The 23,293-nt window shown below is 62.2% G+C and overlaps 1 protein-coding gene across 3 annotated transcripts in view; it reads right to left on the reverse strand.

Moving 5' to 3' along the window:
• Window positions 1-14,778, reverse strand: part of SH3BP2 (SH3 domain binding protein 2) — a 35,492-nt gene extending 20,714 nt beyond the window's left edge. The window contains exon 1 of one of the 3 annotated variants that reach the window (XM_019963220.2): window positions 14,659-14,778. The gene's annotated coding sequence lies outside the window, so the exon portion shown is untranslated. Of the gene's footprint in view, window positions 1-2,511; window positions 2,698-14,658 lie in introns of those variants that run through there. The other 2 variants (XM_070790950.1, XM_070790948.1) reach the window with 2 other exon arrangements.
• Between the last annotated feature and the right edge of the window lie 8,515 nt (window positions 14,779-23,293).

Consider the following 23,293-nt stretch of genomic DNA (forward strand, 5'->3'; position numbering starts at 1 on the left):
AAATAAAGGGAGAGAGAGAGAAGACAGAGGAGAAGGGGCAGGCAGAGGCAGAGTGTCCATAAACCAAGGAAGCCCAGGCCCGTAGGCAGCCCCCAGGGAAGCTGGAGGACAGAGAAGGAAGGGAGGATTCGCCCCTCGAGGGAGCAGGGTGCGGCTGACACCGCACCCTGACTTTGGAGTCTGGCCTCCAGGACCCTGAGAACACATTTCTGTGTTTCTCAGGCCCCAGCCTGCAGCGCTTGTTAGGGCGGCCATGAGAAATTATTTCACACGGGGACAAGCCCGTATCCTTCCTGGATGAAGTAAGTAACAGTCAGTTAGAAGCCCGGGGCATGCCCTGCAGGGTGAGGCTGGCTCTGTGAGGGCCCCCTGGGCATGAGGCCGGACAGGGTACATCTGAGCGGCCTCCCTGGACGTCCACGGCCTCCTGTGGGCCTGGCTCACCACCTCCCACGCCCGCCGTGCACCGGCTCAGAGGCCAGGCCTGGCCCACACTCCCCAGACCTGTGGGGCCCACCTCCCGGCCCGCCCCTCCTTGGCTCTGTCCAGCCATCTCCCCCGCGGAGCAGAGGTCAGGCTGGCCCCTGGCTGAGTGTGCGGGGTCTGGCCCCTGCTCGCTGCCCTGGGCCCTCAGCTGTGGGCCTGTCACGAGGACCATCACGCTCCGTTCTCAGACTGCGATCTGCTCTGCTGAAAACTATTTCCTCTCCCAAAGGCCCCCGCACCTTTGTGAGAAGGACGTTCTAGAACGTCAGCCCCTTCTCTGCAGTCTCCAAGTCAGTGGCCCAGCCTTGCGTATCAGGGTGTCACATATGTAGCCCCAGCGTTCCCCACAGGCCTGGGTCCCCCTCCATGCCCCACCAAAGGGACCGAGAGACCGAAGGACGCGTGGTCAGGTGGGCTCACTGTTGCGTCTACGCATGCGGCCACACCCCCACGTGGTTATACCAGTGCACTCCTGGGCTGTCCCCCAGAGCCAGAGTGAGGGACTAAGCTGACCCCCAGTGAGAACTGAGGCCCAGTGGCTGCCGCAAAGCCCCATGGCCCCAGGACCTCTGCCTGGTGAGTGAGCCGTTGGCCAGCACTGGGTGAGCCCTGGGGTCTGCTCACTGCAAAACAGAGACCAGGCCAGCACCCCCCAGAAGGCCATACGTGCCTGGGTCTAGGAGGCCCCCCGGGGCTTGTTAGGGCTGCCCAGGGTGGGGTCGCAAGGCAGTCCAGCTGCTGCTGTGGGCGGGGACAGAGGGAATTGGGGAAGTGCAGAAAGGCTGGCACGCACAGCTGCCCACACGGAGCCGGGGCTTCCGAGGGCGGTGGCCAAACGGGGGCAGGAGTGTGGTTTCGGGACCCTCGCCTCGAGCTCTGTCCCCACAGACAACTCAAGGGAGCCCACGTGCCCCTGTGTGCCCCCCACCCCACAGCCAGCCGGGGCTGCCTCTCCAGGCCTGGCCTCTGCCTCTAGCAAATATTCCCAGAACAGACAGCGTCTCCCAAGGGCCAGGGTCAAGGGTTGGGTGAGCCTATGGGGGCAGAGCTGGGGGCCCCCAAAGAGAGCCGGGACCCCTCAGAAAAGAGCAAGGGCCGCCCACAGGCCCTGCATCGGGTGCAGGGCACCCTCATCGGAGCCCTGGAGAGGGCAGGGCTCCCCAGGAAGAAGCACGTGGACGGGTGGGGGACGGCTGGGCAGGGGTGCCAGGCCCAGGGCCCCCGACTTCTGGACCAAGTCCGCACAATAGGCTGTCATGGGGGGCCGGGGGCTGGGGGAAGCGCGGCTTGGCATCGTCACTCTCTCGTCTCAAACCACACGCCAGCAGAGGCGTTCCAGGATTCACACTTCAGTTCATCATGACACTGACAAGTTTCCACTTTTTAATTGCTTGATAAAAAAAACTCTCCAAAGTGCTGACGTGTGGCCGGGTCCACCCCCACGTTCCTGGCCCATCGCCCACAGATGTTCACTGCTGTGCACACAGCCGGCGCGGGCACCCCAGCCCCCACCCCCACCCCCGCCAGGGCAGGGCCACTCCACCACGGGACCCTGGGAGGCAGGACAGCGCTGGTGACGCACACGCTTCCCTGGGGACAGGCCAGGCTCCACCCTAACCTCGAGGCCCGCCCTCGGCCTGCTTCCTCGTGAGAACAGCAGGCTGTCGGCGCCTGCGAGAGGCTGTCCCGAGGATCACCGGGCATGGCTGGGGGACGGGGGGCTCCAGGGGTTCTGCCGGCCACCCCGTTGTCACGGGCACCTCGGGAAAGGAAACCGTCCTCCCGAACCGCCCTGCTCAGAGCCAGACCACGCCCTCCCAGGCTGCCCCTGAGGGTCTGCACCCCCCAGCACTCCCTGCCCACTGCCTCTGGCCCCATTCTGAGCCACGGCCCCGGTGTGGAAACAACACCTTTGTCCAGCGCAGGGCTCGCCCTAGAGCAACGTCTCCCGTCTCCCCAGGCTCCACGCCTTCCTCCGCAGCCCCGAGTCCAGACCCACTGCCCACACACACAGCCCCTACCCACCTACACACGCTCTGCCCACGAGCAGGGCTCCTAGGAGAGGCTCCGTGCCCCCACCAGCTGCGCTGACCGCAGCGTTGCCAGTCTGTCTGTTGACTGTCTGCCTCGCCCTCGACAAAGCTCGGGGTTGAGGGCGGGGAATGTAGACGGCAGTCATTCCGTGCGTCCGTCCCCTGCAGCGTCCCCAGCACAAAAGGGACACCAGGCACTTCTCGCAGCATGAAGAGATCTCACCCACTGGCCAGACACTCCCAACTCCACGTGGGGTCCAACCACGGAGCTCATTTACTGAATTAAACCATTCGCCTCGCCCCAAACATCCCCATTTCTTCATCCCTGGGTGGGGGGCGGGGGTGGATTGTCTGGCTGCAAGGATGGACGCCTAGTGCAGGGGGTCTGCTGCCCACTGAGCAAGGCCCGGACACCCCCAGAGTGACCTCGGCCATGCTCTTGACCGCTCCCAGCCTCACTGGTCCACAAAGCAAGGCCAGCAGTCCTCACGGGCAGAGCAGGTGTGGGGCCTAGACAAGGTACCGTCCCCTCCCCCCACCTGGCCGCAAGTACCCGGTGGGCCGAGCCCCAGGCAGACCAGGCTGCCCAACACTGCTGCTGACTCTCCAGGTTTGGGGCTGGAACCTTCCGAGCCCCTCTGTCGGGTCACCCAGAAGGGGACAGACCTTCTGCTCTGAGATCAGAGTGAGGCCGACCCCTATTGAATGAGGAACCCATGGACTTCCCCAAGCCCAGTCTACCCCAACGTCTTCCCAGAAACCACGTGCACGCTCCTTGGGTCACTCCTTGGCGCACCAGACAGAGCTCGGTCCTGCCCTCGGCGGAGGGCCTGGTCCCGGTCACCAGCCCCCGGCCTCGAGAGCACAGGCGACCACCAGCCAGACCCTCCTGGGGACACATGCGTAGGTCACAGGCGCCTCCTTTAGGGACACATCCCGACTCGCTGGAGCCAAGGCTGGGGGGCAGGTCTCAAAGGCTGGGGGCGCTTTCTTGCCTACAGTCAACCTCTTGTGACAGAGGGCCAAGCCAGTGGGTCACGGCAGGGAGCAGCCTCCGGGAACGTCCCCCCAGCGCCAAGGTGTCAGCCCCCAGGGCCCACTCATTCCCCGCCGCCTGTCTCCGGCTCGCGATGAGGAAGCTGAGGCTGAGTGGGCTGCAGCAGCGGCTGCTGCGCCAGCACCGCCCTCGCGGGCCACCTCACCCACCCCACACTTCCTGCCAAGCCTGGCTCCAAGGGATGTGAGGAGGGCAAGGGGCCCTGGACCTGCTCTCCAGACAGACAGACGGACAGAGCTCCCACAGCCCGGAGCGCAGCTGGAGGAGGCCCTCAGGCTCCGGGCCGAAGGCTGGGGCACACAGCGCGGGGGTGCAGGTGCGTGCCAGCCTGCCCTCCTGATTTCAGGGTCTGCTTCTGTTTTGCGCGCCCCTCCAGAGCCCAGGGGAGCCGGTCAGGAGACTGTCTCAGAGCACAAGCCCCACCCTGAGGCCCGCTTGCCACTGCCACTGCTAATGAGGCAGGAGGAGACAGTCAGGGCATTGCCACCTGCGAGCAAACACCACACCCTTCACCCGGGGTCCACGCTGGCCTTGCCCTCCGTCTGGGATGCCCAACTGCTGGGGAGGTAGCCATCGCTGACTCACATCCCTGTGACAACACTTCCACCCAGACACAGTGACACATCAGCCAGCATCCACATGCTGCAGTCAAGCAAGGTCACTCGGCAAGTGTCCCAGATAGGAGAGAGCTTGTGCAAAGGGCCTGGGGCTGGGGCGAGAGGAGGCCAGTCCGGTCCAGAACATGCATGAGGGCCACGTGCCCAGCTGAGCGTGGAGAGGGTCTCAGACCTGCCCCAGGGTGAGCACCCAGGCCAGGGCACCACCTCCAGCTTTGCTTCTCTGTGCCAACAACCTGGTGCAAGTCACTTCACTCCTCCCCAAACGGGCTTCCTGATAAGAGCACCTTGACGACCAAAGGTACCGAAGAACGCTCAGATACCGCACACTGCGCTCCTCCCACACGCCAGCAGAGTCACGCTCAACATTCCCCCACACGCCAGCAAAGTCACGCTCAACATTCTCCCACACGCCAGCAAAGTCACGCTCAACATTCTCCCACACGCGAGCAAAGTCACGCTCAACATTCCCCCACACGCCAGCAAAGTCACGCTCAACATTCTCCCACACGCCAGCAAAGTCACGCTCAACATTCTCCAGGCCAGCCTTCAGCAATACACGAACCATGAGCTTCCAGATGTTCAAGCTGCTTTTAGAAAAGGCAGAGGAACCAGAGATCAAATTGCCAACATCCGCTGGATCATCAAAAAAGCAAGAGAGTTCCAGAAAAACATCTATTTCTGCTTTATTGACCGTGCCAAAGCCTCTGACTGTGTGGATCACAATAAACTGTGGAGAATTCTCGAAGAGATGGGAATACCAGACCACCTGACCTGCCTCTTGAGAAACCTGTATGCAGGTCAGGAAGCAACAGTTAGAACTGGACATGGAACAACAGACTGGTTCCAAATAGGAAAAGGAGTACGTCAAGGCTATATATTGTCACCCTGCTTATTTAACTTCTATGCAGAGTACATCATGAGAAATGCTGGGCTGGAGGAAGCACAAGCTGGAATCAATATTGCTGTGAGAAATATCAATAACCTCAGATATGCAGATAACACCACCCTTATGGCAGAAAGTGAAGAGGAACTAAAGAGCCTCTTGATGAAAGAGGAGAGTGAAAAAGTTAGCTTAAAGCTCAACATTCAGAAAACTAAAGATCATGGCATCCTGTCCCATCACTTCATGGCAAACAGATGGAGAAACAGTGGAAACAGTGGCAGACTTTATTTTGGAAGTGTAAGTAGAGTCACTCAGTCGTGTCCAACTCTTTGCGACCCCATAGACTGTAGCCCACCAGGCTCCTCCAACCATGGGATTCTCCAGGCAAGAATACTGGAGTGGGTTGCCATTTCCTTCTCCAGGGGATCTTCCCGACCCAGGGATTGAACCCACGTCTCCCACATTGCAGGCAGATGTTTTAACCTCTGAGCCACCAGGGAAGCCCAGACTTTATTTTGGGGAGCTCCAAAATCACTGCAGATGGTGATTGCAGCCATGAAATTAAAAGAGACTTACTCCTTGGAAGAAAAGTTATGACCAACCTAATCAGCAAGTTAAAAAGCAGAGACATTACTTTGCCAACAAAGGTCCGTCTAGTCAAGGCTATGATTTTTCCAGTAGTCATGTATGATGTCAGAGTTGGACTGTAAAGAAGGCTGAACGCCAAAGAATTGATGCTTTTGAACTGTGGTGTTGGAGAAGACTCTTGAGAGTCCCTTGGACTGCAAGGAGATCCAACCAGTCCATCCTAAAGGAGATCAGTCCTGAATGTCCATTGGAAGGACTGATGTTGAAGTTGAAGCTCCAATACTTTGGCCACCTGATGTGAAGAGCTGACTCATTGGAAAAGACTCTGATGCTGGGAAAGATTGAAGGCAGGAGGAGAAGGGGATGACAGAGGATGAGATGGCTGGATGTCATCACCGACTCAATGGACATGAGTTTGAATAAACTCCGGGAGCTGGTGATGGACAGGGAGGCCCGGCGTGCTGCAGTCCATGGGGTCGCAAAGAGTCGGACCCGACTGAGCGACTGAGCTGAACTGAGGACCAAGAAAGGCAGGTCTCCCAGGCTCCTCCAGGGCCACCTGGCCCAGAGCTGGGCCCAGAGCCTCGGGGTGGCAGGCGCCCCACTCAGCCCAGACCCCAACCCCAGGGCGAGATGATAACAGAGGACTCAGTGAGGATACAGCGGCCAGGAAGTGCATGCTTGGCGGGGGCCAAGGAGAGAGATGGGCCCCACTGCTCCTTGCAGGAGCCAGGGCCGGAGGCTTCAGATCGGCCATAAAACAGGCTCGTCGCAGGGACACTTGCTGTCGGCCAGGCCAGGGCAGTGCACGAGCCCTCCATGCTGGGAACCACCTGCTGGGGCATCCCACAGTAGACCCAGGGGGACACTGGCCTTTTCCCCGGTAGCATCCGTTGCTTCTCTCATCTCTTTAGGCTCTTTTGCACCTCGGTAGGCTCCCTCGGGCCACAGGACCCACACGGCTCCTGGGTACCTCGCAGCATTGCCACAGGTCAGGGAGTCAGGGTCCAGGGGCGTGCGGTGTGGCCCTCATCTCGGCTCCTCCTCGAGCTCCTCTTGGGGGGGTATTCTCTGGACCAGTCACCCACCCAGGAACCTGGCTCACCATCCGTCCAGCAAGGTTTTGGCTTTCCACCCACCCTGCCACAGGCCGGAACCATCAAGGCCAAGTCCATACCACAGGGCCCTTCCCGTCTCCTTCTCACTTCAGCACAGCTTTAACCCATTTCTTTGTATCCTGTTATCCCTAATGCTAATATTTTTCATACTTTTTTTTTTTCTGTTCTTTGATGTTGTCGGTTAACCCTCACTCTCTTGAGAGTGTCTTATTTTGTTGCCTCGCTTCCTTCTTGGGGTCCACCTTGTATTCCTCCGCCAATTTTTAGGTTGGGCCTTCTCCCTGGCTTCTTCCCAGGGTCCCTCACAGGCGGGGAGAGGGGAGCAGCCCACGATGGGGCAGGCGACAGCCACTGCCAGGCTGGGGCAGAGACCAAGGCAGAGAGACAGCCAACATGTTCCGAAGGGAGGGAGCCAGAGAGGGAAGGGGGAGGCTCAAGAGAGAAGGAGGAGCCGACCAGGACCCCAGGGTGGAGGCTGGGGAACCGAGGGCTGGGCAAGGGGCTGATGACTCACCACTGGCCTCCCTCCTCACCCCTCGGCCTGGGCCGGCAGGGGGCCTGGGGGCCGGCTGGTTCCCAGGAGCGCTGACACTGCCCCATTGTTCAGAGGCCCAGCGCGGGGAGGGTCTGGCCAGGGGCCCGGGTTGGCGGGAAAAGTGCCCAGTCCCGGCCCCTCCCTCTCCAGCAGCCTTGACAGACAGGACAGGAGGGGGCAGGGGCGAGGGGGGGGCTCTCCCTCCTGCACATTGTCCCTCCCCAAGCCAGGGGTCCTGCGGGATCCTGGATGCCAGCCCCTCACCGTGAGCGCGGTCCCAGCCACAGCCGGCAGGCAAGTCTCGGCTTCAAGGCCCTCGCCCCGGGGGTGCTCCAGCAGGACAGCCTGCCCTGACCGCCGCCCGCTGTCCCCACCCTGCCGTCAGGTCACCCCAGGACACCCTGACGGCCCAGTCAGGCCAGGGAGCGGCGCCCTCAGGGGACCTCAGGGCTGGAGGAGAGGGCCTCTGCTCCCTGGGGACTCCAGACCCCGCCCTGCCTCTCGGGGTGGGCAGCTCCAGGCAAGGCCCCCAGCCACCACAGCCTCGGGCCTGAGCTCTCTGTCCAGCCCCACCCCCCGACCCCCACCGCAGGTGCAGCAGCCCTGGAGAGCCTCCTCAGACCCCCACAGGCCAAGTGCCCATCCAGCCCTGTCGTCTGCCTGCAGGGCCACCACGCACGAGGCAAACGCTCTCCTCCAGCCTCCGCCCAACTGAGGCTCCCAGAGGCGAGGTGGTTCCTGAAGGTCAGCAGAGCTCCCGAGGGCCGGCCTCGAACCTCCTCCTGGCTGGGGACCTGCCACCGCCTGGGGCAGCCCGTCCTGGGTGCGGGAGGGGCATGGCTCCGTGGTGCCACAGGGACACCCTCTCCCTCCCTGGGGAGACGGCCAAGGGGCTCACTCCTCTGTGGCCAGAAAAGCCAGAAGAGAGGACTGGGCGGCGGGGGCGGGGCGCTCCCTGGGTGGGGGCATGCTGCCCCAGGCCCAGGCCCACCACGTCCGCCTCCCCTGGCCCCACGTTGCGGGTCACCGACTCACCCGGGTCCACTGGACGTCCACCCCCACCGCACACCGAGCTCTCCTGTATGTCCTGCTTGCGCCCAGGCCTCCTTACGGCTGCTGCCGCAGTCGGGGTACTTGTGCGTGCGTGGGAGGGCGGTCTCAAGACCCAGAGTGAGCTCTGCAAACACAGAGCGGCCCTGGGCCTGGCTCCTCCTGCCTGTGTCTTCCTGCTCCCACCCACAAAGGCCCTACCTCAGGTGCCCCAGTGGTACCTCCTCTGTGGTTCTCAGGGACTGCCCACTGCGAGGACAGTGCCTGCGCTCTCCCCACACGCAGCCCCGAGCCCAGCCCCGGGGAGGGGCCCCGGGGGTCCTTCAGGCAGCGGATAAATCAGTGTGGAGACCGCCAGTGTGCGGTGTCCCACCTGCTTCCCAAGGCCTTGGCCTGGAACAGCTGCCTGTGGGTGCCTGGCTGCTTGGGGAACCTCGGGCCTGCGGCAGGGCCTGCTAAGGTGGCAGGGTGAGCGGGTATCTCTTTCTCAATCCTCTTCCTTCCCCAGAGCAGGCCCAGCCACTGCTGACCACACTGCTTCACCCTCCTGCTCACATTCTCAAGACGACAGACTGCTGGTCTCGGAGAGCTCACGTCCCTGCTGGCAAAACTCCCCAGGCCCGTGCCAGGAACCCCAGGACGGCCGGGGAGCTCGGAGTGGGGAGCGGGGGACTCCGTCCCTTGCTCCAATTTTAAACAAGTGGACACCAGCCTCAGTGGAATTGAGGCCCCAGGAGGGCCAGAACCAAGCCTGCAGCCAGCCTGGGGCTCTCCCTCACCCTGCCCTCAGCTCGGGGATGCCTCCTCTGCAGCTGCAGCTCAGGGTCTGGAGCCAGATGAGATGGGGTCCTGGGTCTCCCGCCCCCGTCCCCGAGCAGCTCTCCTGTGAGGCCAGGAGCCAGCCGCCCACTGGGGGTGCCCCAGTCCTGGTGCACGCCAGGCAGCAAAGTGTCGGGCCGGGGTCCCCCAGAGTAGGGGGAGATTCTAGAGAGGTCAGGAGGTAGGGGGTTGGGGTAAGGGCCCATGGGGTGCAGTGCATCACCCACAAGCCCCCGAGACAGGGCGGGGTACATGGTGGTGACCCCCCACTGCAGGCTGAGGCTCTCCCCGCAGGCACCCTGGGCTCCGAGAACAGCTGGGTGGGCCAGCAGGGAGGCCATGGAGGCTGGCCACGGTCCGCGGGGGCCCTGGGCCCCTCTACTGCATCCAGCTCACAGCATGGATCCCGCCCAGCCTCCAACGGCCACCCTACACTCCCAGCAGCTTCGAGCCTCTCATCCTGTGCGGAGGAGCTGGGGCACGGCCACTCCATCTCTTCCAGTTGGGGTCAAACCCGCCAGGGAATCCCAGACCTGCCGGCCGGGGCCCCTCCCCGAGCCCGGCGGCTGCCTCGCCATCAGGGGGCCTAGCGGCTCAGTGCCAGCTGCTTGCACCCCTGGGGAAAAAAGTCTTCCTTTTCTGACCTCAAACAGGAGGAGAGGAAGCAGCTGGAGTGAGGGAGGAGGGGGCAGGGTGTCTCCTGGTTCGCCTCCCTCCCCTGCACCTGTCCACGCAGGGCTCCCGGTCCGGTGATCTGGATCCTTCTCCACCACTCTCCTACAGGGCCCCATCTGGCGGGGCTGGCTCTTTGGGACACAAAGACCAGGTCCCCCTGTGGCTGGTGGCTCAGGGGAGCTCGGCCTGACTCCAACCCTGGCCCCAGTGTACGTCTCCAGGGAGGAACAGCCACAGAAGAAAGAACGCCTTCCACTTAGGGCAGGGGCCCCCGATCCCTCACCTCAATCTCCCGGTGTGAACCCCTGAGGGGGCCCCTACATCCAGGCGGCTGGAGTGGTGACAGCGGAGGGCACAAGAGCTGGAGCCCAGAGCCGGGGGCTGTGGTGGAAACACAGAGGGGCCCCAGCAAGACCCCCGCAACGCTGCCCTCTGTGATCCAATCGGGAGCTTCACCGCCCGGCAGCACAGGCCTCTCGGGGTGACAGGGCACCTGTGTCTCTGATGCCCAGTAGGAGCTAAACATGCCCGGGCTGCAGGCCTGCTCTACTGGGGACTTCCCTCCTCTGCGGCAGGCCCACGGGGACATTGCTGGGCACGGGCACTCAGGTGGGGCCCCGTTCTTCACCAGGAACGGACTGAGCAGGAAAAGCAGACAGGGAAACACGGAGAGCAGTGTATGGGCTGCGGGCCTGCACCTAGCTCTGGGAGGTGGGGTGGGGGCCAGGGAGGGTCCCTGAGCACCAGGCAGGACAGACACTTAGGCCTTTTATTAAGCCACTCCTGAGGGAGGCAGCAGTGGGGGAGTCCCAGGCGGGCCGAGCTGCTCCCGGTCCACACCTGGCCCAGGGCTGGGTACACAGGGCGCCCAGGATGAATGGGAGGCCCGGGGGGCAGCAACTTTCCGAGGGGGGCCCACCCCTGCCCCAGGGGCAGGACTCGGAGTGGGGTGGCATAGCTTCCCAGCCAGGGCCCTCGGTGGACTGTGGGTGCCGCCCTGGCTCCTAAGGCTTCAGGGTCAAGCCAGGGTCTACCCTGGCATCCCAGGCCCTGAGGTTACCCCCTGACCTCCCGTCACCTTGCTGGGGAGCGGGCAGCCAGCAGTGAGGGAAGGGGGTTAGGCTGGCTCCTCCCGGGCCAGGGGCAGTGGGTAGGGGCCGCGGAGGTCTCTAAAGCCACAGAGGAGCGAGGCTGGATCACAACACGGAGTGGGGGAGACTGGGAGGGGGTGGGAAGGGCCCCCAGATGGAGCTGCAGCGTCTGCACAGGGTCGGGGGTAGGGGGGAGAGGCCCCACCCTGGGTCTGGGCTTCGTCTCCCAGTGCAGGCTCCTCTGCAGCGTCTCACTTAAGTTCCCCGAGGACTCCCGGAGTTAGAACTGCTTTCCCTCCCTTTCCCGAGGAAGGAGCTCAAGTCCAGAGAGGCGCTCAGACATGACGAGCACATGCTGCTGCTCCACGCTGGGAACACTGCCCTCCCTCCTCGTCTGCCTCCTGGGAGGAGCCGTGCTGGCTCAGAGAAGCCACCCCAGGGAGGTCTTCCCCGGGACTGGCTCAGCCCCCCGCCGTGGGGGGAGCCCACCCTGGTCCCAGCACTCAGGGCGGTCACCCGTCAGCCTGGAGACTCGGGGCAGGGCCCGCCCTCCCTCTGCAGGCTCCAGCAGGCAAGACACACACACCCCACCCGGCGGCCTGGGACGGGCGTGCTTAGCAGTGGGCCGCCCCGACCCTGGGCTCAGCCAGCACACGATGAACATCTGATTCACACGGAAGCAGAGGGCACTTCTCGGAATCGGAACATGGCCGCGGCGGAAGAGGTATGGACACCACGAGGGTGCCCTGCCAACCCCTCTCAGGCCATCACCTCGGTGACGGGGCCCACACCTTTCTAGGGCAAGGGGCACTGGGTCCCACTGTGGCTAGCCCACAGGGGCCAAGGATCAGTGAGGCCTGGGGCCAGGGGTGAGAGAAGCCCCAGGTCTCAGCGTGGTTCCTGACCTGGGGGGATGGGCAGGGGTCAACCTACAGGTGGCCCCAGAGCCGGAAGCTCAGAATCTCTGCTGTCAGGGAGAAGAGGGCGGTGGGGAGACTCAAGTCCCGTGGGGCCCCCTCCCCACTCTGAGCACTTCATTCCCACGGAGCCTGGAGTTGGCGGGCAGCTCAGGAGCCTGGCCCCCGAGCCCTAGTCCATCCGTGTGGCCCAGAGCTGGGGCCTTCTAGCACAGGAGTCGGGAAGTGTTATTCACGAAGGAGGCGCAGGTCTTCTGGCCGTGCCGGGAGGCAGCCCCATTTCTCCAGGCATCATCCTGCCTGCCCTCTGGCGCCCAGGCCCAGCATGGGGAGCAAGGTGGCCAGGCAGAGCAGCACTCCTGGGCCTGCCTGTCTGAAGCTAGAGTCCAGAACGCTCCCCACCCCTCAGCCACTGCCTCTGGGGCTTAGGCAGCCCACGTGTGGGGATGACTGGTCAGGACCACTGGAGAGAGTCAGAGGCCTTCTGACGACAGGCCACCTGCCTGTGGGTAGGATTTCAGCGTCCTGACCGCCCCTCTACCTGCCCCCCAGGCCCCTCTGCATGGTCATGCACCCCCTCATCCATACTCTCACTACATCCGACGCACACCAGCCACTCTGGTCAAACTGGTCTGCCACCCCCTGCACTACCAGCCTCTAGCTCGGTCTGTTCCTACCTTCATGGCTGCCCTCGTGGCTCAGACAGTCCTCCTCCTGACGGCAAATACTTCCTTCACCGGCCACCTGCCACTCACCTCCCTTGGCCAGGCTCCCTGGTACTGCCTAGAGAACTACGTATGTGCATGCCCAGGCCTTACTGAGGTCACCTAACGAGCCAGCCAATGAGAGGAGAGCGGGGCCTGCCAGTCGTTGACCCTCGGAGTCTCCAATAGAGCATCAAGGACGGAAACCAGGAGGACCCACGTGGCTCCCTGATCCTGGCCACTCCTGAGAGACTTGGGCCTTTGCCACGAGACCCAAGCAGCAGGGACCTGGAGCCTGCCCTTTGCCCTCGGCCTCTCCAGGCCCCGCCCCTCCCAAGCAGCCGCTGCCCAGCTATCCCTGCTCTCTAGCCCCAAGGGCTGCGGACAGCATCCGCACTGGCCCACAGTTGCTGGACACCAACCATGTACCACCACCAGCCCCTGGACCTTCACAGCCACCTGTGCGGTGAAAGCGGTTCACTGCCCCACTTTTACAGAAGCCTCCTGGCCAAGACCGCACAGCTGGTAAAGAGTGGCAGCCAGATTGGAAGCCAGGACCCAGCCCCTCTGTGTCTCTCTGTGCACCCCAGGCCTCCCACATGCAGGCCTGCAAGCTTGCAGGTTTCCATGTTGGGGGAGAGACACTGGGGGCTGACTCAGCACCTCACTTTCTTCTGTCCACATGAACAGAAAAGGCCAAGGGAGGTTTGGAGTCACCTACTCTCCTCTCTCCCAAGCTGGCCTCCTTGGTGGGCTCCTCCTTGACTCTGCAGGCCTGAGGGGCTCCCCAAAAAGGGCAGACCCTCTGTCAGTGCCCCTTTTTCCAGATGGCTAACAGGGATCAGTACGGGCCATCTACTCCTCTGTCCTGCCTACTCCTCTGGCCAGGGTGCACCCCAACACGGGGCACAGAGCCAACTAATAGAGTGGAAGGGAGGGGAATTTGACAGAGCTCTCATCCTGGAGCCCCCATGTTGGCCCCCGGCCCAACTGACTGCTGGATACGGTGGGATGAGGGCCAGGAGGTATCGGATCCCAGCCCCCTCCTCGAGTCTCAGGAGCCTTGGCCAGAGAGAGCAGGAGGCCAATCCAGGGTCACACTCATTCACTGCGGGGCTAAACGTAATCCTAGAAACCTACCCTGACTCCAGGATTTGCCCTGCCCCCTTGGCTGTCAGACTGTCCTGAAAAAATTCTACACATGTTATCATCTTCATCACAGCAGATAACATTTCCTGAGCCCCCTCATTAGCAAGATCACATGCCCCTCGTCCATACAGAGCTCTTGTCTGAGGCCAGGGCCATTTAGGAGTGTCTCTTTACTCAGCATGGCCACCTGGCCAGCCGGCACGGACGTCACGGGTGTTGACAGATGGCAAACTGAGGCAGAGAGAGAGGATGTGAGGCACTGGGGCTCCAACAGGATGGCAGAGGGGGTGGGCCCTGGGCCTGCACGCTGCTGCCGGGCTCAGGCCCAGCAACACGCCCAGTGGGAGCCACTGTCAACACTTCACCAGGGGCAGGCGAGGCCCAGAGCAGCAGGAAAGAGCTGGGGAGCAGGGCTGCTGGGAGGGGCCCTCATGTGGAAGGAAGGCTGTCTTGAACCCCCAGCTCTCTGACACTCGCTGTTCCCCAGAATACGATTCGCAGACACCACCAGAGCCACGGGGCTATCAGTCACTCACACTTCAGTGTGAGTCAGCTCCAGCGGGCAGCTTTTCTCCACCCTTCGCTGCGCGGGCCAAGGGATCGAAAAGTTCGCCAACTCGCCGCCCGGGGCCTTCGGAGGTAGGACCCACCGCGAACCCCTGGAGTCTGGGGAAGCGGGGGCCAGAGGAACGAGGGGGACTCGGAGCAGACGCGACGCCCCGGCCCCGGCTCCTAGGCCTCCAGAGTGCACCCTGCGCACCCCGAACTCGCCCGCTTCCTCGGGCAGTGTGGCGCCGGCCGCCGGGCCTGGCGCGCGCTGGAGCTGACCGGCCCCCACCCGCCCTCTAGCTAGAACCCCGGTCCCGGAGTCTCCAGCCAGCCCGGGAGACGCGATCGCGCCCCGCCCGCCTGGGCCCCGCCGCCGTGCCTTACCTGCCGAGGCTCTGCTCCCAGCCCGTGCGCCCTGCGTGCCTGCGGCGGCTCCCGGCTCGGCGGCGAGGCGCTCCCGCCCGCCGGGCGGCTAGCCACGAGCCGGGTCCGGCCAGGAGCTCCCGCCCGCCCCTTCTGTCTGGCCCCGCCCCCGGATGGTGCCCGCCCCTTTGGTCTGGCCCCGCCCCGGCGTCCTGCCCCCGCCCCCTCAGGCTCCTCGCCCGGTCCCTGTCCTCCCGGCCCCGCCCCTTCTGTCTGGCCCCGCCCCAGCTTGTGCCCGCCCCTTTGACCTGGTCCCGCCCCGTCCCCGCGCGCGCACCTGGACCCGCCCCTCCGGCTATCTGGCCCCGACCCTTCTGCCTGGCCCCGCTCACAACTCGTGCCCCTTTGATCTGGTCCCGCCCCGTCCCTGTCCTCCCGGCCCCGCCCCTCTACCTGGCCCTACCCTCACCCAGCGTCACCTCCCCAGACTCCAGGCCGGTCGACGGCTCGTCTTCACTCCCCTCCCCGCGATCTCGGCCTCGCCTCCGCTGGCTCTCCGGGCCCACCCCACCGACTCCGTTTGCCGTCTGGAGGTCTCCGAGCGCACTAGCGGGTCTCGGGGTTCGAGGTTGGGTGCAGGGGGGTGGTCAGGACCTCAGAGCCCAGGAAACCCCCATCTTTCCCCACTCCTGGTCTCGAGGCGAGAAGGCTGCGGGGTTGGCTGCGGGTGTGGACGCCATCCCCGCACCTCACACGCAACAGATGCGCAGTAAATGCACGTGTGTGTCCTGCCCAGGGGCCCCTCATGGCTCCACTGTGGACGGCGCTGCCCCCGCCCCCGAACCCACTGATCCTGATCCTGCAGGAAAAGGGGCGGTCGACTCAGGTCAGGAGGCCAGGGCCCTCGTCATGATTCTCTACCCACCACCCCCCTCACTCACCGGGCAGAAGAGGGCTTGCTGGGAACCGAACCTCTGGAATCTTGCCCTTGTTCCAGAAGAGTCTCAAAGGTCACTTTTCAGCCACTTCCAAGCCGAGACACAGACCTTGTAGCAGGTCTGGACTCCCGGGATCCAGGGGTCTTGTTCCAGGATTGGGAGGCCCAGAAAACAGTAAATGTATTTCAGGTTTTACCTCCTGGGAGGCTCCCAACCAAGGCCCTTCCCCACAACCCTGGGGGTACAGGAGACACAAACCCGGTTTTAGACCAAGATTACCCTGTTTAAGGGGAGAGGGCCTAGGCGAAAGGGGGCTTGTCAGATCTTGTAGAGAAAGGGGTTTTCTGGGAGGAGATGATTTCCTGAGAGGAGCCCCAAGGGGCGGTATAGGGGGTAGAGAGACAGTGAATGTGTTCTTGGGAGAGGGAGCAAGGCCAGCAGGCTTATGGGGACTAGAGCCTTCCCAGGCAGGGCAGGGGTTCGTGGCTCAGACACGATGAGGTGGAGGGGGTGGGGTCCCTGGTCCCAGAGCTTAGGAGACTGTGAGCAGGGGAAAGACGGGGTCTGGCTAGGGGCTAAAGGGACTGGAGGGGAGAACAGAAGGCCAGCCCGCAGAGGCTGAACCCTGTCCACGGGAGAGGCCCGGGCCTGCCCCTCTGTGCTGTGCTGGGCACCAAGGGCCAGCGTCCAGCAGGGCAGCCATGGCAGGGGCTGGGCCAGATACTCCGAACCAGGCAGGGCGGGGGACAGCCAGGCACTGGATGTGGTCATGCTGAGGCCGAGGTCCCTCGGAGCCCAGAGGAGGCATACCCAGGCTGTGGAGGTGCGCAGAGCTGGCAGCTGGACAGAACGTGGGCCCTGTCAGTGTCCACTTGTCCCAGAGCAGCGAACGGGTCCTAGGCCCCAGGAAGACCAACCTTGGCTGCAGAGCATGCTCGGAGTCAGAGGAGATAACTGAGTGGGGGGGAAGTGGGAAAGGCCGGAACCAAGGGGCTGTGCCCACTGGGGAAAGACCAGGACCGAGGGGGAGCACTAAAGAAGGACGCACCCCCAAGAGGAGCAGCTGGAGGCAGGGGGGTATCCAGTCAGCAGGGCCTCAGTTTCTTCTGTGAGACCAGGAGGGGCCCGTCTGCTGGAGAGGCGGCCAGGGAGTTCTGGTGGAAGATGGGAGCGAGCAGAGCTTCCCACACCCCAGCCTTTCAGGCCCCAGGGTTGACAGACACTCGCTCAGCCTGGCCCAGCCTCAGGGCTGGACTTGGGCCCCAAAGACCCTGCTTGCCTGTCCCTCCCAGCTCACAGAGGCTATCGTGGAAGTGGCCGGGTTCACCTGGAACAGTCCCTCCTGGAACAGGGCTTTCGGTGGAAGAGGCTGGGGAGTCCCTGACAGAGTGCTCACTGCCTCGAGGCTGGACTCATGTGCTCCCTGGTGCCTGGTCCAGCAGACCTTGCGCAGGGGACCCTGGGTACCTGAGATGCCGCTGGGAATTCCGCAGCCTGTGGCCCATAGGAGGGAAGAGAGACACACGAGCAGACTCCGCCGTGCCGCCGTGTCCCAGGGTGGGTGGCCAGGGAGGGGTAGTGGAGTGAAGCCGGACGTCAGTGCCTCCAGCCGGAGCCTGGTCACAGCGCAGGGCAGGCAGGGGCTGGCTTCAGATGCCAAGCTCCAGGCAGACAGGGCAGACCAGGACGAAGAGGCCTCGCTGTCAGCGTCACTGCAGACAGTGCGGCGGGCCAGGTGCCCCAGAGGGTTAGCACCCAGCGATGCAAGTCCATCTCCAAATGGGAATGCGAGTCTGGCCGCCTCCTGGAGAGAACCCGACAAGTCACATCGCGTGGCTCTTGCACACAGGTGGCACTTGAACCAGATTCTCGGGACAACAGCCCAAGAGCTGGACCTGCCGCCTGCCACACCCACCACTAGGGCCGTGCCAGAGCCCAGCACATTCAGAGGCAGCTGGGGATGGGGAGACAGGACCCTACTAAGACCCTGACAGGAAGGGCACGGACTGTTGCCAGTCTAGGGCTCACTGCCTCCCCAAAAGCCCCGGGTTGTATGTAGCACGTGGTGAGCCCTGACCAGGCCCAGCGTCACCTCTGGCCTCTCTGCCGACTGTACACTCAGGCTCACGGCGCACCCACCGGCTCTCCCTGGTGCCTCTAAACGTCACAGGCTTAACAGATCCATAAGCACCTCATTTCCCCAGCTTCTCCTTCTCAGTGACCACTGAGCCATCCTGGCCAGCCGTCTGTCTGGCAGTCCTGGCGGCTCTATCTGCAAAGTGCGCCCCGAATGCTGCCCCTTGCCCTCCCCTCACCTCCCCAGCCCCTGCCTGGCAGTATCTGCGGTCACACCAGCAGCGGGTAACCCCATGTCCGCTCATGTCACCTCTCCGTGCTGGGCCCGAGCCCTCCCCAGGGGCACACGCCCACACAGTTCTGCCCTTCCCTCGCTGTTGCCCACGCGAGGCATGGCCCGCCTCGGGGCCTCCGGGCTTCCTGCCCCAGACTCCTGTGTTTCTCTGTCATGCCGTTAGACACCCCTCGCTTCTGTAAGGGTGACCACCGCCCTCCAGCCCCTCCTCCCCGCCCCACTTTGTACCCACGCATCTTTGTACTTGTTGTGGCTGCGTCCCCAGGGCACTGGTACCTTCTGGGCATGGCATAGATGCTCGCTAACAGGCTGGTGAATGAACAGACCAAGGTCTCAAGGGGCAGCCCCAAGGAAACGGCAGGTTTAGGCAGAGCTGCTCAGCTGGCCCCCGTGTCCAGAGGCCCCTGGAAGCTTCAGCCTTCTGGCTCATCCTGGCCCCAGGGCCCACACTCAGGGTACTCCCAGCCGCTCCTCTCCAGGCTGGCTGTGGGGGGCGGGGGCTCTGAACCCCTCAGCGGGCTGCTCCGGGCCAGGGCCGGGGCCGGGGCCAGTCTATGCCGCTGGGCCTCTGTTGGCTCCCTCTGAACCCCAGGCCCAGCCCCGGCGCTCTGTGCCCTGTGCGGGAGGTGGGTCTGAACCCCAGGCCCAGCCCCGGCGCTCTGTGCCCTGTGCGGGAGGTGGGTCTGAACCCCAGGCCCAGCCCCGGCGCTCTGTGCCCTGTGCGGGAGGGGGGTCTGAACCCCAGGCCCAGCCCCGGCGCTCTGTGCCCTGTGCGGGAGGTGGGTCTGAACCCCAGGCCCAGCCCCGGCGCTCTGTGCCCTGTGCGGGAGGTGGGTCTGAACCCCAGGCCCAGCCCCGGCGCTCTGTGCCCTGTGCGGGAGGTGGGTCTGAACCCCAGGCCCAGCCCCGGCGCTCTGTGCCCTGTGCGGGAGGTGGGTCTGAACCCCAGGCCCAGCCCCGGCGCTCTGTGCCCTGTGCGGGAGGTGGGGTCCTGTGCCTTTGCTGGAACCAAGAGGGGAGCGGCAGAGTGGGCGCCAGGACCAGAGAGGGGGCAGTGGTGGGTGGCTCCCAGGACACCGGCCAGGCTAGAGGTGAGGCGACTCCTCCGGACTCCGAGCAAGAGCTCCTGAGCTGGTCTTGCCTCTGTGCCTCTGCCCCACCCAGCATCACTCCTGAGATGAGCTCAGGCTCCCCACCCCAGGAGGCCTGCCTGCCCGGGCGCCTACTCACCACACTGCACAGAACTCCTGTACTTTCTCACAGCGGCCCTGCATCCCCCTAGACTGGGCTCTCTCGGTCAGTGCTGGGCCCCAGCACAGGGTTCTGCTCAGGAGCTGCCCTCGGTGGGTAGGGGCCAGGCTGTGGGCTTCCAGCCGGGTGGCCCACTGTGAGTCCTGAAAGGGCAGGGCCTGCACCGCCTTCCCCACCACCCTGCCCTCCTGCCCAGTGCAGGCCTGGCCTGAGAGTATGGGTCAGCGTCAGCTGCCCATTGGTCAGGGGGATCCTGAGCTGGGCCTGATGACCTGGGAGGGGTCTTCCGGGCAGGGGCACAGCCTGCACACAGCCTGGGGCAGGAGGAAAATGAGTCATGGGCTATGACGCCAGCTCGAGGGCCGGCCAGTGCCCTCTGCCCCGCGGCCTGCTGGGCTGAACCTTGACGGCGGCCCCCATCAGTACCCCCTGCCCGGATCAGCGGCAGCCTCAGCTCTCCGAGAAGTCTGTTTGGGTAAATTTTCTCCCAAACGGGGTCAGGCAGTCCCATTAGCAAGATCTATTTCAAAACACCAGCACTCGGCTCCCGCCTCCGTGGGTGGAGGAGGCCAGCCCACGCAGACACGGGTGTTTCTATTTTTACATCCAAACACGCCTGCCCACAGCCCCCGGTGCCTGATTTGGAACTTGAAAGCGACCTGTTCTATTCTGGGTCTGCTTCCGCCCTCGAGGTGGGGAGGAGGCGGGTGTTTGTACACAGAAGCCTTCTCGCCCCCCTCCTTCCCAAAGCCTTGGGTCCTGGCAGCCCTTGCCCGCCCCCCCCCCCCCCCCGCCCCCACCCCCCGCAGGGCCATGTGACCTCCAGGAAGGCGCTGGGGTCGGGAAGGGGAAGCCCGCGTGAGGTTTGGGAAGGGGAAGCTGCGGCCCTCAGGATGCAAAGGCCTCACATCACCCCCACCCCACCCCCAGGGCCCCCAGTGACCAGCCCAGGGAGAGGGCTAGCTGGTCCTTCCCCGGCCAGCAGTGGACGCTGGGCTGAGGGGCTAAGATGAGAGGCAGTGAGGTGGCTGCTGTGGATGTGAAGCCCCCTGGACCAGAGGTGGGAAGAGGGAGGGGAAGCTTGGGCGGATCCCCGGAGGGGGCAGGCCTGCCCTGCAGACAAGACGAGGCTGCCTGGGCAGAAGCCAGGGAGGGATTTGCGCACCAGGTTGCCAGAACCTGCACCTGGCTGGGCCTCTCCCCGGGTTCCCGGGGGATGTCCCCAGACCTGCAGCCCCCTGCCCAGCCCAGCACCCCGGGGGACCACTCTCTCTCCACTTCCACTTGTCCTTCCTCGGGAGTGGACTTTAGCCTCTACCGCCACTCCTGCGGGTCCCCCAAGCTACATTAGGCCACCTGAAGTCCCCTGGGTCACTTCCCTATTAAATGTGCCTCTGTCTGGCCCATCAGCCCATTGTGTGAAATGCACACTGACACCACGATGCCCTCCTGTGCTCCCGTCCCCCCCTCCCCTGAGCGGGAGCCCCGGGGGAGGAACCCAGACCAGCACCACCGCAATAGCTGAGGATGGCTCCGTCCAGCCTGCTTCTGAGCCCTGCCTGCAGCACCCGCCTCCGACCGCTGACCTTGGGATGAACAGGGTCCACCCACAGTGAGCTTGTGAGCAGTGCCCAGCCAGGCTGGCCTGGGGTCCGGGGAGGAGGTGCAGCCCAAGGGGGTCCGGGAGGTTTCTGCCCCACCGGGAAGCTGGGATCGGCCTGTGAGGAAAGCGCTGAGGGGAGTGAGGTGGGGCTGCGCCGGCCCAGTTTGGGGGCGCATTCTTGGCCTTTCCAGGGACTCTGTTGTGTGTATGTGGGGGCTCTTGCCAGGCAATCTAGCTGCAGAGCCCGTGTGCCACTCCCATGGAATCACTCAGAAACACATGGCTTGCCTTTTTTTTTTCTGTTTCCTGTTTCAGAAAATTAAGGGCAAAGTTGTACCTGCTTATCTCAGCTCATTTGTCAACAGTGCTGGAATGCCTGGCCAATCATTGGAGGGAGAGAGACCCTACTGCACGCCTTATGCCAGCATAAGTTTCAGTGAGACTACAGGCTTGACATGCAAAGGAAAAAAAAACCCAAAACATATTAAAATGAAAATGTAGATGGTTATATACTATGGACATGGTACAGGATTTCTAGGTACAGTACCAAAGGTAAAATAATCAGCTTTTGAGTATATAAAGGCAAGAACCAGTCGATATGGTGACACACCCCAGAAGGTGACTGTCAAAAACATAATAGTGAAAGGAAAACTACACACTGGGAAGGAAGAGGTGGAAAATGCATGCGTTAACAAGGGTTATTTACAAGGTTCTACCATTAGTTGAAAACGGACAGAAGTAGCAATTCATAAAAAAAGAACTATATGTGACCAATAAGAACGTATTTAAACATGTTCTGCTTCACTAGAGGTGTTGGAGAAGACTCTTGAGAGTCCCTTGGACTGCAAGGAGATTCAACCAGTCAATCCTAAAGGAAATCAATCCTGAATATTCATTGGAAGGATTGATGCTGAAGCTGAAGTTCCAATACTTTGGCCTCCTGATGGGAAACACTGACTCCTTAGAGAAGACCCTGATGCTGGGAAAGATTGAAGGTGGGAGAAAGGGACGACAGAGGATGAGATGGCTGGATGGCATCACTGACTCAATGGACATGAGTTTGAGCAAGCTCCGGGAGATGGTGACGGATAGGGAAGCCTGGTGTGCTGCAGTCCATGGGGTCGAAAAGAGTCGGACATGACTTGACTGAACAACAACTTCACTAGTAATTAAATAAATACAAATGGGAAAAGAACCACTTTTTGTTTTTTGAAGATAAAACTCTTTCATACACCTCAATGTCCAACAGCAAGTAAAAGCAGCATTTTTTCCCTACACATTCATGTATTTGATTCTCTGGTGGCTCAGTGGTAAAAAAAATCTGCCTGCCAATGCAGGAGACACAGGTTCGATCCCTGGGTCGGGAAAATCCCCTGGAGAAGGAAATGGCAACCCACTCCAGTATTCTTGCCTGGCAAATTCCAAGGACAGAGGAGCCTGGTGGGCTACAGACCATGGGATCGCAAAAGAGTTGGACACGACTTAGCGTCTAAACAACAACAACGAAAAAGCATTTGTATTCACTCTTTCCAGGGCTGCACAAAAGTGAGTCCCCACTGAGCACAAGTTCACATCCTGCTGATTTACTGTAAGATAAAATCAGCATGTAACTCATTTGTGTGGGGTCATTGTTCTTGCTGTTTGAGGCCACCTGGCTTATAGGGTTTCATTCCCCAGCAGGAGGTGGAACCTGGGAGCATGGGACACTAACCTCTGGATCACCAGGGAATTCCCTAGGGTGTGTGTTTTAAGTTTTGGTTCTATTCATTATCAGATTTGTACTGACATGCATATAATTTAAAGAGCTAGCTTGACAAACCTTCCTACAAAACACAGCGGTCCATCTCCCTCTGTTTTCCGTCACAGCTTCTAATTCACTTTTTGGGTTTCACCTCTGTATCCCCAACCCAGCACTTACGTTAGGACTTCCTGACCTCCAGTGTCATTTTGTTCAGATTGACGGCGCTGGTTGACATCATGATGATGCTGCAGAAACAGTGCTCTTGCCTGAGCCACACAGTGTATCAACATAACTTTTCCTTTCTTGCTCAACTTCTCTTTTCCCCTGGAGTTAATGTCATCTTTTTTTTTTGTTTTTGCTAAATTCTCAATACTAATTCAACCCCCAATTCAACCAAATGTCCACGTCTCCCGCAAGACATCTGTGTATCAGGTAGATAAAGTGACAGAATATTTATCACCTTGAAATAGACTCTGCTTCCTCGGCTGGGGCTCAGCCGACCCCAGGACGGCCTCACCAGCGCCCCGAGGTCCCCTCTGCTGCTCTCAGCTGCAGGATCCCCTGTTTCCTGCTTCCCACGCCTCCCCTTTCTTTCTTTCCTCCCTCTGGTGGGGCTCATCAAGTCACTTCCTCAGAAAGGGTTATTTAGTCGCTAAGTCGTGTCTGACTCTTCTGTGATGCCATGGACTCGCCACCAGGCTCCTCTGTCCATGGATTTCCCAGACAAGAATGCTGGAGTGGGTTGTCATTTC

Source organism: Bos indicus, chromosome 6, assembly GCF_029378745.1.
Source record: "Bos indicus isolate NIAB-ARS_2022 breed Sahiwal x Tharparkar chromosome 6, NIAB-ARS_B.indTharparkar_mat_pri_1.0, whole genome shotgun sequence".
NCBI classification, from domain to species: domain Eukaryota; kingdom Metazoa; phylum Chordata; class Mammalia; order Artiodactyla; family Bovidae; genus Bos; species Bos indicus.